Source organism: Rattus norvegicus, chromosome 7 (assembly GCF_036323735.1).
Source record: "Rattus norvegicus strain BN/NHsdMcwi chromosome 7, GRCr8, whole genome shotgun sequence".
Taxonomy (NCBI): Eukaryota; Metazoa; Chordata; class Mammalia; order Rodentia; family Muridae; genus Rattus; species Rattus norvegicus.
In genome coordinates this window covers 40984526-40996721 of record NC_086025.1, presented here as the reverse complement: position 1 = coordinate 40996721, position 12196 = coordinate 40984526, and positions in this window count along the sequence as shown.

Below are 12196 nucleotides of genomic sequence, written 5' to 3'. Positions count from 1 at the left end.
TAAAACTACTGAGATAGGCTTGTGGCCGAATTGTGTCTTTAATTCTCACAAACCAGAAAACCACACTTAAGAGATCTGCCTTCTTACTCCTGTGACTCTCTGCTTTCTGAGGTTTTACTAAGACATGTATGTGTGTCTAAGTGCTAACCTGTAAGTTTTATTAAACTGTATTCTAAAAAAAATAAGGCCACAATAAATTGAGAAAAGAGACATATCAATTCATCTTCTCACACTTCATACTATGATTAACTCAACAAAGATTTGTATATAGAAGAAAGAGTTAGAGGATGTTCACTAGTCTTCAGTATGCTTCAATGAAACTAAAAATGTCGTTTGCTGAATTGACAAAACAGAATAGTTCTAGCAGTTTCTGTGTGAATATAAATGAACTGAACATTTCCTCCATAAAGGAAACTAGACGAGATTATTTTTCCCACTTCAATTCTTTCCTTTCTAAGTTCAATAAGAAATCCTCAATTATTGTCTTAAAGTGAGGTATGGCCAATGATATTTTAATATGTGCCCCAAAGTCCCAAGATATTTATCAATGTAAAGATAATTTATACTGTTTTATTTCATGCTGTTTGGGGGTAGTGATTTGATAGCAGGGTCCAATTGCCACCCAATAGGGAGCTGTTCATAATGAGACTTGTGGACTTAGGAAGGAGCAGTCATGTTCAGTGTCCTCAGGGAGACTCTGTCTATGGTCCCTCAATTTTCAGTCAAGCCACATGGTAAACTGCTGTTTATAAGTCTTCGTGTTTCCAAGCAGGAATTTGTTAGAAAAAAAGAAACAAAAAACAAACAAACAAAAAAAAGCAAAATACCTCAAGTCTCTCTTCTTCACAGATTTTCCATTTTCCCTACGGGTAAAGGAGTAAGATTTCTGATTAGAGACAAAAGGGACAGGGAAGACATTGAACTTAACTCTTTCTCCTTTGGAATCCATGTAATAAACTATATAAGGATAACTCCAGTAGAGGAAGCTTGTGGTTTTCCAGCTCTGACTATACATGGGTGAATAAGAGGCATTCTTTGATGGGGTGTTAGCAAACTCTGACTTCCAATGTACCATTTGTCATAAATAACAGTAGTGCATATATTTCCTTCTGTTGGACTCCTACTTGAAATCCTCCCTTCTCAAGTCGCACATTATATTTATTGATGAAGGCTCTCATTTTAGCCCACTGAAACTTAACTCCATCCATCTCTTTCGCATGGCTTCCAGTTGCACTATTGGCAGGAAATGTCAATTCCACTGCCATGTTTGAATTGATTAATAGGATTGAACATAGGAAATAGCCAATAAATGTTTTGGAGTAAATTAATTAAAAACACAATAAAGATTCCATAGGAAAAAATATTGCTAGTATAGACATTATAAGCCATAAACAACCAGTAATATTACTCAGAAAGTATGTTCCAGTCCACTGGGGTACTAAATCTAAACGTGAATTGTCAGTTCCTTCATAGACCAACCCTAACTCCTAGATTTCTGGATTTTGTAGAGTTAGGGAGACATTTTCAGCAATTGAACATCATCTGAAATATAAGGCATTTTTTTTTTCTCTCAGACAGTTCATCTGTAGGCTTGTCTATGGTACTTTGTGCCATTCATTACAAGTGAAAGATATAGGAGTTTTATTGATAGTAAGAGAGGTCCCTTGGGACCACGAAAAGAAAAGAAATCCTTTTCAAACATATGTGTTCTTATTCTTCTTGCACAGCAATCTTTCTGTTTGAGAACAGCTGTTAGATTCCCCAGGGTCTTGTTATACACCTTATGTCCACTTTGAAAATACACAAGTGGACATATTATACAAAATAAGCATGTATGTTTATGTATATAATCATCTATCTTTGTATGTGGTCTCACAGACATAGTCCACTAAAGGTTTTAAATAATTTTAAGGTTAAAATAGAAAATTGAAAGCATGGAGTTGAGATTATCAATATAGATTTAAAAGAAATACGTACCATATGGAGACCAAAAAAATGTAGGAGTATTATTAACATTTATTTTCTGAAGCATTGAAAAATAATCAGACATTATTTTATATATAATAAAAATAGTTATTTTAGGTCATCCTATAATGTCTTAGAAAATAAGCAAAGAGTTTTCATGTCCTATCTATTTAAAAGGAAAACAACAACAACGCACTCTTGTTGAACTTCCTCTGAGATTTGGTAAAATATTATGTAAAGTTCAGCGGCCAGATTGCTTTGGTTTTCCTATTCTGAACTGAACATGACCTTATTCCATATACCATCTTCCTTCTCAAAATTGAGAAATTAGTGATTTATGGCGCCCTGTCACTTTGGGAGGAGGAAACCTACCGTGAATGATGTTGCACTTTGTTCCGGCATGCAGAGTGTTGAGCAAATATTTCTCTTTTCTTACCTCTTTCTGTATTGTTTCTTCACTGGTATCCCTGGGAGATACCAACTCAACATGAAACTTTCTGGCACCGAGATCTTGAAATGAGGTGAAATGCCCAACTACACTTTTGTTTTAAGATCAGTGCTCCTGATCAAATCCCTCAAGCCTACAGGAAGAAGCTATTAAAATAGATTCCCTACGTGTTCATTTTAAGTGGGTCAGAAGGTTACAAAACAATATGAAATAGCACACTAGAGCTCTAAAAATGATTTATATTTTCTTACATTTATTAATACTAATAATTCTGAAAGCTTTATAGAAGGAGAAATAGTCTTGAAAAAATATCATGTCCATCTGTGGCCATATGGGGTTTGTAAAAAATCCCTTACACTCAGTTTTATATTCCCATTTCTAAATCTATAGGAAGTTTAGTTTTTGTCTCAAGCATAAACTTTCCTTCTCTTTCCTAGATACAAAGTTATTCTTTACATTGGCAAATAAGATGTTAGATTTCAGGGACTCTGTGATATATATAATCAAGAAAACAGGCACAGTATGGAGAACTAATTTAAAATGAGTTTAGAATGATTATTGGCAACAAAGTTAAAGAAAATCTTCAGCACTAACAGTTCTTGTTAACAAATTTTTGTTGGGATAATACAAGGTCATGGTGTAGATTTTTAATAAGAATATTTTATACCTTCTCTGCATAGACTAAACAAAACAAATGTATGGTTGTAGTCAGTTTAGCACAAACAGAACAAAGCATGGGGCCTTGAACCCATGTTCGTATGAACAGTGCATACGTGGAGAAGGGATACAACAATGTTCATCAGGGCAGCTGTAACATTTCAATAATTGATCATATACTTATGCATATGCATATGCATAAGAAGTTAGACAGCTAACTTTGTGTGTTTACTGATGTAAAGTATTATCAAATAAAACCAACAACAATAAAACTTTCCTTTTAGATAAATTTCTCACTTATAGCAGCTGGATAAGCAGAATGTGCAGCTTTTACTCTGTGTCACGTTATTTGGAAATAACTCACGGAAATAAAAAAAGGTAAAGGTTTTAGAATTTAAGAATACTATCAATTTAAATAAGGAGAATAATTTCCAAAAGTTTTAATAATCTGTAAGTTTAAAGTATTGCACACTTTTCATGTTATTGACCTTTTGATATAACTATTAATTAAAATGTTTGAAAGCTAAAATTATTGCATTCAATATTAAAATTTTAAGTCTTATTTCTTTATCTCCTTTCAAAGATGTACGTTTTCATTGAAAGTTAAAAGTTCTGTATTTTTAATTATATTTCCAAGACACAAAGAATTCAGACTTCCTTTTAAATAACATGACAAACGCAAATGCTCCAGAAAAAAAAAATTCCCAGTGGAATATACCTTAAAAAGCATAGAAAGCTTTGTATATATCATGTTACTCTTGTGGGAGTATAAGACAAATCTTCAGAGGCTAGAATGAAAGCCATACAAAAATTGCAAGCTCTCTCTCAAGCTGTAGACATGGTGGGGCACTTACTAGCTATGGTCATCCTAGAAGTGGACTTCAAGGCTAGGTTATGCCACAGCTACTGGCTCCCAGAAAAAAAATATAGAAAAGAGATTTTTGCTATCCAGGTAGCTGAAAAGATCAGTGGGGGAGGTCTGGTTTTACTCTCTTGCCTTGACAAAGACCAGGGCTAAGGAGGGAAAGGTTTATTTTGACTTACGTATAGTTTTCTGTTGGTGGAAGTTGATGGAGAAACTCAAGGTGGAACTTAAAGCAGAAACTATGGAGGAACACTTCTTGCTGGCTGGCTTAAATGCTTATGTCTGTCTTTCTTCTTCGTTCTTCTTCTTTCCTTCCTTTCTTTCTCTTCTTTCTTTCTTTCTCTCACTTTTATTTCATTTGGAATGGCATGCATGGGCCCTGTGTCAAAACTACTCCTGAGCCCCCTTCCCTCTTCCAACTCCTTCCGTGTCCTCCTTCTCACCCAAATTCTTGGTCTCTTCCTGAATGATTATTCTTAGATGTACTAATTTGTGACAAACAGTATATTGAGTATATCTAATATTGCTTATATGAACATGTCTTCATGTCTGACCTCCTTTGATCACACAAACTTTTAGTGAGCTCATTCCATAGGAAACTAACTCTGAATGCCTTCAGAAGCCATTGACTATCAGTACTCTCTGTACATTGGGGGGCTTTACATGAATTCCACTTTCTAATTATGCCTGTTAAACTGGGGTCTTCTTAGCTAACTTTATTCTACAGCACTGCATGGTATGTCTAGGAACTGGTAAGGATCACAGTGAACTATGTATTAATAGTTCCTCATGTATTAATAAAGAATCAAGGTAACAACACGCCCACAGGTGGGTCTAACTTGGGAATCCCTCACATGGACTGTCTTCTCAGATAATTTGAGGTTACCTGAAGTTGACAGTTAAAGCCGGGTAGGACAGAAAGTCATTTGGATTGTGGTGAAGGAAGAGTGAGCTGAGAAAATATCATTCACTAGACTCAATCTTTCTTACTATCAAGTGCAAGTGACAAAACCAATATGAATGATCTTATAGATAAAACCTTAGGCTGTTAAAAATGACACTGAAAGCATTTGAAATTGGAAATATGTAAGGAAACAAAGAATGTACTGTTTCCAGCAGTAAAACATGGATTATAATAAAATGCAAAGTGGATTTTTGTAACCTTGCCTCTTACTTTCTTGAGGTCAATTTCAGGATGATTATGGCCAATAATAAAGACAGGAAAAATAAAATTAAGCATCTTGATTCTCTGCAACCACCTTGTGATTTAAATACCAATTTTATATTAGTGATATTGTACATACTCTGTTCTGACACAAATTTACATGTGGAAGTCCCAATCCCAGAACCTCATGGTATGACTTACAGAGACTGAGTTTTTTTTTTTTTTTTAATTAACTTGAGTGTTTCTTATTTACATTTCGAGTGTTATTCCCTTTCCCGGTTTCCAGGCAAACATCCCCCTAATCCCTCCCCTCCCCGTCTTTATGGGTGTTCCCCTCCCCATCCTCCCCCCATTGCCACCCTCCCCCCAACAATCACGTTCACTGGGGGTTCAGTCTTAGCAGGACCAAGGGCTTCCCCTTCCACTGGTGATCTTACTAGAATATTCATTGCTATCTCAGAGACTGAGTTTTATCAAGGCCAATGAAGTTTTAAGGTAGATTTACACCCAGTGCAAGTCATTTCTATAGGAATGAGATTTCTTTCTTTCTTTCTCTCTTTCTTTCTTTCTTTCTTTCTTTCTTTCTTTCTTTCTTTCTTTCTTTCTTTCTTACAAAAAAACCAGCAAAAATGCTATAAAAGACAAAGTGCTCAGAGTATACTCTTGCTTCATCTGGGTAAAGGAACTATCTTACTGCAACTTGGTTTCTTTCTGAATCCTCTAGCTTATGAATTACATCATAATAAATATCTGTTGTACAACTTTGTCACAGAAGTACTGACAAAATTACAGTAGTGCAAAAATATAAATAGGAAAGCTGGAAACAATAAAAAGATTTCCTGTTTAAAGCAGCACTTGTTTTTGACAAAGATACAAACTAGGAAACTGAATTTTCCATCTATGTTTCAAAGTAGTTATTAATCAGTTGGTCACACTGCTGTGGTCAAATGCCGAGCTACAACACAATGGAAAATCTAGGGCTCAAATCTACTATAACAAGACTTTTCACTCTGGGAAGAGAGACTTCGTCTGCTTGTTGTTTGTAGGGTTTAGTATTCGTGACACTCACATTACTTTGAAAGATATCAGAAGCTTGTTAAACAGATTCAAGCTGAAGAGATTTATTTTGTCAATCTGTCATAATTTAGCTAAGTTATTTATATGCACATGATAGTTAATTGATAGTTAGCTTGCACTATGCCACAAAACCATGTAAACTCATTAACAAAAAGTTTATAGGAGACACATCTCTCATATGAATGAATTGATTTATGTCCACATTCTTGCATAGAGAAAGCAAAATAATCAAGTGCCAAACTTCCAGAGAATGAGCAAATGTGTTTCTTGTATGCAGTGATATTTCCTTTATGTAGATATTGGAGTAAATGATTTATTTCTCTAAAACTACAGCAAAGTTTTTAACTTTAGCAAAACCAAATTTCAAATGCGCAAGTATAATAAAACAAATTTACTGATGATAGCTAAGGGGTAAAGGTCAGCTCACAATCTCAGTCAAGGCTGAGGAGAGCATCAATTTGGCTACTAATCTGCTTGATGGGTAGTGTGTACTATATTCTTGTTCCAACTAAACTGGTCAGGAAATAGTCCATAAAAGTAGTCAGAGCAAGAAAAGAATCAAGATAAAACAAAAGCCTTCTTTTTAACAGCTACCTTTAAATTTATGTTACCACACACAAAAAACAAACAAACAAACAAACAAATAACAAACAAACTGTCTCTTTGACTGGGGAAGTATCTTAGCCCTTAGCTTAGCATTGCCTCAATTGCCTATTAGACATGAGCATCTGTCTTACACCCAACACCACACCATTCTTTTTAAATAACAAATTCAACTCTTTGAGAGGCTAGAAAGCATTGTTAATAACATATATTTAAATGTATTCCAACTCTCTTTCAGAAAGCTGGTAATTTTTGATCAGATTCTTGAAAAAAAAGTATCCTTGTAATTACATGGTTTGGGTAGGGCTTAGCCTCCATCTGGCCCTATAACATATATGTAACCAAGAACATTTTCCTCCAAGATCTCAATACTGTGAGACATTCTTCATTTAAGTTGATAAGACAGCCCTCTTCCTTATATTTCCAAGATACAAAATTTCCCATCCCTTGCTCCTTCCCTGGAGTGGACTGATACATGCAACATCACTTCTTTTTTTTTTTTTTTTTTTTTTTGGTTCTTTTTTTCGGAGCTGGGGACTGAACCCAGGGCCTTGTGCTTCCACTGGGCTAAATCCCCAACCCCCACCTCCGCAACATCACTTCTTTTGCAACTCCAACAGCAATTATTTTCAAATCCACACATTCAAGGTCATAGCAAATCTTATGATCGATATTCTCTGTTATTTGATCAGGAATAAAGAAACTCATTCATCTTGGATCTGATAAAATACATGTCATGAAAGATTTGGAGGGCGGTAATGGGGGGAGGATGGGGAGGGGAACACCCATATAGAAGGGGAGGGGGAGGGGTTAGGGGGATGTTGGCCCAGGAAACCGGGAAACGGAATAACAATTGAAATGTAAATAAGAAATACTCAAGTTCATAAAGATGGAGAGAAAAAATTACACTTGGTGTTACTTTTGTGGTTTGTTTTCAGTCTTAACATACTTTGGTATAAATTACTGCTATTTTCTGCCACTTTGTTTTGTAGTGTACCAATGCAGTAAGATATATTTCCATTTCTGGTGAGTATTCTGTTTCAGGGTATTTAAGGCTCTAATTTTCTAGAGCCTTGATCAATTCTTCCAATTTTCTGAGGTTTTCTACCTCATCTTAAATAAAAAGAAAGTTTTGTTTTTATGTTTTTAATCCCAAAGAATAGTCTAATTAATTATCTGGTACATAAACACTAATTCAATTTTTAGGCAGAATTATCACAGGACTAAATGTTTTTGATCTTTACCAATGAGTTTTAAACCTCGCTAGAATACTTGTTTATTTGAGAGTCCAATACTCTAAAAATAAACTGTCACTTGAGTTGGTATGTTAAGTAACTCTGTGGCTATTATTACACATGGAAAAAAATCCAATTATTTTCAAAATCACAGTGTTCAAAGACACTATTAATTTTTGTTTGTTTTCATATTTAAAATACTAGTTTTCTAGAGCAGTTGGATATTTTAATTAATGCAGCTCTGTTTAAATAAAAGAAACCAATGTAAATGATTATTTATTTGTCCAGAACAGATTTAATTGTTTAATATTCATAACTAATTCACTTTCATTAGGATTCAGATTATCCTCAGCTCTGAATTTTTACACTGAAACAGTAACTGCCTAAATGAGGTAGCTTCCAAACTGGGAGGAGATCCCCTCTGCTGCCTTGTCTCTGTTCAGTCCTTTATTTCTCTTTGGAAGAAAATTAAAGCTGTCATTCTGGAGCCAAAACAAGAAAACATTTACATAAATAAAGTCTGCACACGTGGATTAGGAAGAAAACACTGACATATCCTTTGTGTTGCTGAGGCTTTTGTAGATTTTGTTTTATCCACAAATATGCAAAGGCAGGAATGCAAAAGACTATGCAAAATAAGAAAGCTACAAACCTTGAGAAGCTTGCATTTTTATTTTATGGCGTAATCAACTCTGTTCCCACAACATACAACCAAAAGGACTGAATTTAAATACTTTTTATGCAGGTGAAATTTCAGTGTCCTAGATGATTGTGTGTGCGTGTGTGTGTGTGTGTGTGTGTGTGTGTGTTCATGTGTGCATGTGCATGTGTGCGTGTGTATCCAGGAGTATGTGTTCATATGTAGACATCCATGGGGGGAGCCAAATATTAATCTTCAGTTTCATTCTGTAGGGGCTTTCCACCTTGTTATAGTATTGTCTCTCACTGTGAAAGGAGGTTTGATAATTATGCTAAGCTTGCTGACTAGAAAGTCTCAGAGATATGCTGTCTCTAACTTTCCATCAATGGTTAGTCTAAAAGACTTTGACATATGAAAGAATAGAGAAGGGACTAAGTTTTATTCACTATGAACAAGTATGTGCTGCTGTGCTGTTGTCCTGGACCTGACTGCAGAAGAGGCGGTATCGTTTCTGATAGTAAGCACCCATCCTCAGGTTTGGGAGCAGTGTTTGGTGAGTTAAAATCTTAGTCATGTTCCTTCGGGAACCATGTTGTTCTGAGTGCATGTGCATGAAGGTTAAGAGCCTGGGTATGTCAGAGGTTGATATCTATGACTTCCTCAGTTGTGTTTTATGTTATTTTTTTTCAGACAGAAACTCACTGAACCTGAAGACCACGGATGCAGCTACACTACCTTGCAAACAACATCCAGGAATTTTCCTGTCTCTACTTTCCCAGTGATGTGGTTATAGATTACATTTTGACATGAGTAATGGAGGTTTTGTATCATGTCCTCATACTTTCATGGCAAACATTTAACTAATGGATCCATCTTCATGGCCCCAGTTACTAATACAATTATACTCTTTCAAAAAACTTCACCCACAGTTGAGAAGTGTAAAACTATGTTCAGTAGCTATAATATATTTTTAAATTTAAATATATATACACATATATATATACATACATGCACACATATACATTTAATTCAATCCTTTAAAGATTAAAACTATTTTCAACATTTATATCAGTATAGAAAACATACAGATATTGTTATTATTATTAAATAATGGAGTATAACCTTACAAAACATCATTATATAAGATATAAGAATTAATCTGCAGACTATATAAAATGTGTATGTATGTGGAGGTTATGGACAAATACTAAATAAGTGTACATAAAAAAGATGAGTATAATTTTGAAACTATAGTGAGGGATGCTTTATATATCATTCTCCATAAATACCAGGAGGTGGTGGGTAGAAGGTAGATAGACAGATAGACAGATAAATAGAGACAGACAGACAGGCAGGCAGGCAGGCAGACAGACAGGTTGATGATAAATGATATACAGTAGATGATGATAGATATATGATGGATTAAAGTAGATGATAGATAGATAAAATGGAGGTAGACAGATCGATGATAGATAGATGGTAGTTGATGTAGATAAATACATAATATCTTGATAAATAAATAAAAGATAGATGATATTCAGACAGAAAGAAAGACCAATATATACATAGGTGATAGATGATAGAGTGCCCAGAAGACATTCACTAAATTCGTAAATTTGTAGCTACCATCTTTGATATATATATATATATATATATATATATATATGCTTATACTCATCATACACAAATACCCATATATATGTGTATATGGGTATACACACACACACACACACACACACACACACACACACACACATATATGGGTATATGTGTATGACGAGTATAAGCATGTGTAAATTTTGCACTAAATTTTAGAGCAGATTTCTCATAGAGAAAATGAATGACGTGAGGTAGTCAGAGAGTCAGCAATATCCCCTGATTATCTTCATACATATGTGATGATCCTTTTCTTATAATGGGCAACCAGAATAGAGAGTATTCAACAAGGAAAAATAAATTGAACTGATGTTGACACCAATCTTAAATGAATAACCCCTGCAATGTCTTTTCTATTTGCAATGGAATTGTTATAATTATAAAATAAACACATTTTCTTTGCATAATGTACTACCTTCTACATAACATCAAATAAACATAAAATCAATGATGCAAGTGTGTTAGTTATCCAAATGTATTTTTAAAATCAACTCCTGTTTTGAAAACATACAGTCATTCTATAGCATTCTGCATACATCACATTGATTGAATGACAGATTTACATAGCAAAGCAGCTATCCTGGAACAAGGGCAAGAGGTTAGTAGATAGAAGGCAAAGTACTCAAGGTTCATCAACAAATGTTTAAAGAGGTCAGTATTTGTTAATGTTTTGGCCTTTAGGAAAATGGCATCACAACTATCAGACTGAGCCCGGAGAACCCAATAGAAGAATTAAGAGAAGGCCTGAAGAACTGAAGGGGATAACAACCACATAGGAAGAACAACAATATCAACTAGCTGATCAACCGTAGCTCCCAGGGACTAAACCTGGGACTAAAGAATAGAGAAACCCATGGCTCCAGCTACATAGGTAGCAGAAGATTGCCTTATCTAGCATCAATGGGATCTTGGTCCTGTGGACGGTTGATATATTAGTATAAGGGGACACTAGAGTGGCGAGGCAGAAATGGGGAGTTGGTGGGGGTGCACTGTCATAGAAGCAAATGGAAAGGGGGATGAGATGAGGGCTTGCAGAAGGGAAACTGGGAAGTGGAACAACATTTAAGAAATAAATAAGTAAAATAACAAAAGAAAAGAAAAAATGGCATCACATGCAGTTGAATCCACTGTTCTAGAAAAAGTTTTTCCATATTTTGAGATAACTATTATATACAAATTGTGAGAATTCCTGTTATCTATAGTACTCATAAAAATTATCTGACTCAAATTTGTATGAATATGTTCTTTATGCTGTTGTTTATTAATTCATGGGGTATTAAAATCTGTAATGACCTACTCCCACAAAATAAAAAGTCTAACTGACTCATCTGTTTAGTGTTATCATTTATCAGAAAGATGATTTTCTCCAGAGACAAAAAAGGATGACTCTTAAATTAGAAATATATTTGTAATTAGAACTGGTAAAACTATTAGATTTTTAACTTTATAATATACAGACATCAAAGAGAAAATAGAAGAAATTTATAGAGTAAACCTTTAAAATAAGACTTATTTTGAAAGTCAATAATGACTTTAAATGACAGAAATAATACATGCAAAAACATATATTCAAATAGTTTTCAATATTTGTTTTATATATGAGTAACATACATGTTTTCTTAATAGATATTAATTAATCACCTCAGTTTATTTGTTTTTCCTTCACAAACAATCAAATTTACATGAGAGCATAACAATTTTGTAGGCATTTCACATTTTTTATCTTTTTACTACCAATATTATAAAAGAAAATACAATTTAATGTACTAATATATTATTTTCAATAAGTGAATATAATGTCCATTTACTTAATTACTGGATGAATTATAATAAAATGAATGAAGGTTGATAAAGAAGTTTAGTTTTCAAATTCTGTCTTTTGTAT